The following is a 4,797-nucleotide window of genomic DNA, read 5'->3' on the forward strand; positions in this document are numbered from 1 at the left end:
AGAGAAACAAAAGGGTAGAAAGTCTCTTTAAGGAAATAATTGTTGAAAACCTCCCCAATCTGCGGAAAGAAACAGACACTCAGGTAATGGAAGCACATAGATTCCCAAACAAAAGGAACCCCAGCAAAACAACACTGATATATAATAATTAAAATGGCAAAGATCAAGCATAAGGAGAGAGTGTTGAAAGCAGCCAGAGAGAGAAAAAAGATTACTTCTAAAGGACATCCCATCAGGCTATTAGCAGACTTCTCAGCAAAAACTCTTCAGGCCAGAAGGGAGTGGCATGATATATTTAATGTACTGAAACTGACCTCCAACAAATAATCCTCTACCCAGCAAGATTATCATTTAAATTTGAAGCAGGGATTAAACAATTACCAGATAAACAAAAGTTGAAGGAATTCATCACCACTAAGCCAGTCTTACATGATATGTTAAAGGGATTGCTATAGATGGAAATGACCCTAAGGCTAAATAGCTTTCACCAGTGAAAATGAACCCACAGTAAATTAGTAGACCAATTAATTAACAAGCAAGTATGAAATTAAACCAAAACAACAGAAGAAAAATAAACCACACACAAAATCAGTCAAGGAATACACAAAAAGTGCAAATTATGACATCTAATATGAAAAATGTACAGGGGCAAGAGGAAAAAAAAGTACCTTCAGATTCTGTTTAAAATAGAATAATCAACAATTTAAGATAAGACCATCATACAGTAAAGAAGCTATCCTTGAACTTTGGTAACCACAAAACAAAAGCCTACAATAAACACACACACACACACACACACACATAAATAAATAAATTTTAAAGAGAGAAATCCAAATACAACAATAAAGAAAGCCATCAATAACAAGAGAAGAATATAGGCAAGGAAGAAAGGAACAGAGAGGAGATATAAAAAAAAACAGCAGAAAACATTTAATAAAATGGCAATAAGTACATATCTATCAATAATGACCCTAAGTGTAAATGGACTGCACCAATAAAAAGGCATAGAGTAGCAGATTGGATAAGAAAACAAGACACATCTATAGCCTGCCTACAAGAGACTCATTTCAGACACAAAGACATACACAGAATAAAAGTGAAGGGATGGAAAAAGATATTTCATGCAAATAATAGGGAGAAATAAGCAGAAATAGCAGTACTTTTATCAGACAAAATTGATTTCAAAACAAAGAAAGAAACAAGAGACAAAGAAGGACATTACATAATGATAAAGGGATCAGTCCAACAAGGGGATATAACCATTATAAATGTCTATGCACTCAATATAGAAGCACCTATATATGTAATGCAAATACCAACAGAATTAAATGGGGAAATAGATGGCAACACATTCATTTTAGGAGACTTTAACACACCACTCATATCAATAGATAGATCAACCAGACAGAAATAAATAAGGAATCAGAGGCACTGAACAATACATTAGATCAAATGGACTTAACAGGTATCTATAGAACACTCCATCCAAAAGCAGCAGGATACACATTTTTCTCAAGTGTACGTGGAACCCTTTCCATAATAGATCACATAATAGGCCCCAAGAAAAGCCTCAATAAATTCAAAAAAGATTGATTTAGTATCAAGCAGCTTCTCAGACCACAGCGGTATGAAACTAGAAATGAATTACACAAAGGAAACAAAAAGAATTACAAATACATGGAGGCTAAACAACATGCTTCTAAATAATCAATAGTTCAATGAACAAATTAAAACAGAAATCAAGCAATACATGGAGATAAATGAAAATGAAAACACAACAGTCCAAAATCTGTGAAACGCAGCAAAGGCAACTCTAAGAGGAAAGTACATAGCAATACAGGCTTACCTCATAAAACACTAATATTCTCAAATAAACAGTCTAAAATCACAATTAAAGACACTAGAAAAAGAAGAACAAATGAATTCCAAAGTCTGTAGAAGGAGGGATATAATAAACATCAGAGAAGAAATAAATAGAAGAGAGAAGAATAAAACAATAGAAAAAAATCAATGAAAACAGAAGGTGGATAACTGGAAAATAGATAAACCCCTAGCTTGACTTATCAAGAAAAAAAGAGAGTGTTCACACATAAACAGAATCAGAAATAAAGAAGGAATAATCACAGTGGATACTGCAGAAATACAGAGAATTATTAAAGAATAGTATGAAAAATTATGCCAACAGATTGGATAACTTAGAACAAATGGACACTGGAAAAATACAACCTTCCAAGACTGACCCAGAAAGAAACAGAAAATCTGAACAGACCAATTACCAGCAATGAAACTGAATTGGTAATCAAAAAACTCCCAAAGACAAAACTCCAGATCCACACAGCTTCACAGACAAATTCAGCAAACATTTAAAGAAGAGCTAGGACCAATCCTTCTTAAAGAAGTAGAAGAGGGAATATTTCCAAAAAGTAGAAGAGGGAATACTTCCAAACTCATTCTATGAGGCAAACATCACTCGAATACCAAACCAGACAAAGACACAACAAAAAAGAAAATTATAGACCAATATCCCTGTTGAACATACATACAAAAATACTCAGCAAAATATTAGCAAACTGAATCTAAAAACACATCAAAAGGTCATACATCATGACCAAGTGGGATTTATTCCAGGGATGCAAGGATGGTACAATATTTGTAAATCAATCAATATCATACATCACAACAACTAAAAGGACAAAAATTACATGATCATCTCAATAGATGCTGAAAAAGCATTCGACAAAATTCGACATCCATTCATGATAAAAACTCTCAACAAAATGGGTATAGAGGGCAAGTAACTCAATATAATAAAGGCCATATATAACAAACCCACAGCCAATATCATACTTAACAGCAAAAAGCTGGAAGTTTTTCCTCTAAGATTGGGAACACACAAGGATGCCCACTTTTACCACTTCTATTCAACATAGTACTGGAGGACCTAGCCAAGGCAATCAGACACCACAAAGAGATAAAACGCATCCAAATTGGTAAGGAAGAAGTTAAATTGTCACTGTTTGCAGATGACATAATACTACAGACAAAAATTCTAAAGAAACCACCCCAAAACTATTAGAACTAATAACTGAATTCAGCAAAGTTGCAGGATACAAAATTAATACACAGAAATCTGTTGCATTCCTGTATACCAACAACAAACTAGCAGAAAGAGAAATCAGGAAAACAACTCCATTTACAAGTGCTTCAAAAAGAATAAAATACCTAGGAATAAAACTAACCAAGGAAGTGAAAGACCTATACCCTGAAAACTACAAGACACTCATGAGAGAAATTAAAGAAGACACCAAAAAATTGAAATCTATCCCATGTACATGGATCAGAAGAATTAATATTGCCAAAATGGTCATCCTGCTCAAAGCAATTTACAGATTCTATGCAATGCCTATCAAAATTCCCAAAGCATTCTTCAATTTTAGAACAAATAGTTCTAAAATTAATATGGAACCACAAAAGACCCCAAATAGCCAAACAATCCTGAGAAGGAAGAACAAAGCTGGGGGGATTATGCTCCCTGACTTCAAACTCCACTTCAAAGCCACAGTAATCAAAATAATTTGGCACTGGAACAAGAACAAACCCATAGATCAATGAAACAGAATAGAGAGCCTAGATATAAACCACACATATATGACCAATTAATATAAGATAAAGGAGCCATGATACAATGGGAAAAGACAGCTTCTTCAACAACTGTGTTGGCAAAACTGGACAGCTACTTGTAAGAGGATGAAACTGATTAACTGTCTAATTCCATGCACAAAACTAAACTCGAACTGAATCAAAGACCTGAATGTAAGTCATGAAGCCATAAAACTCTCAGAAGAAAACATAGGAAAAAAACCTCTTAATATAAACATGAGCAGTTTTTTCCTGAACACATCTCCTTGAGCAAGGGAAACAAAATAAAAATTAACAAGTGGTACTACATCAAACTAAAAAGCTTGTACAGCGAAGGATATCATCAGCAGAACAAAAAGGCATCCTAAATTATGGGAGAATATATTCATAAATGGCTCATCTGATAAGGGGTTAACATCCAAAATATATAAAGAACTCATACGCCTCAACATCCAAAAAACAAACAACTGTAATTAAGGAATGGGTAGAAGACTTGAACAGACACTTCTCCAAAGAAGAAATATAAATGGCCAACAGGCACATGAAAACATGCTCCAAATGACTAATCATCAGGGAAATGCAAATTAAAACCACAATGCAATATCCCCTCACATCAGTTAGAATGGCCACTATCCAAAAGACAAGAAACAACAAGTGCTGGCAAGGATGTGGAGAAATGGGAACCCTCCTACACTGTTGGTGGGAATGTAAATTGATGCAACTGTTGTGGAAAGCAGTAAGAAGAATCTTCAAAAAACTAAAAATAGAAATACCGTTTGACCTAGTAAATCCACTCATAGGAATTTACCCAAAGACAACAAAATCCCTGACTTGAAAATCACCATGCTATTTGTAGTAGCCAAGATAAGGAAGCAACCTAAGTGTCCATCAATGGATGAATGGATAAAGATGTGGTACATATACACAATGGAATATTATTCAGCCATAAACAGAAAATAAATCCTGCCATTTGCAACAACATAAATAAATCTAGAGGGTATTATGCTCAGTGAAATAAGATAGGCAGAGAATACCCTGTGATTTCTCTTAATTGTGGAAAATTTTTAAAAAGCAAAACAGAAGGAACAAAACAGCATTAGATTCGTAGACATAGAAGTGACTAGTGGTTACTGAGGGGGAGAGGAGTGGTGGTGCAGA

Source organism: Manis pentadactyla, chromosome 6 (assembly GCF_030020395.1).
Source record: "Manis pentadactyla isolate mManPen7 chromosome 6, mManPen7.hap1, whole genome shotgun sequence".
Classification (NCBI taxonomy): Eukaryota; Metazoa; Chordata; class Mammalia; order Pholidota; family Manidae; genus Manis; species Manis pentadactyla.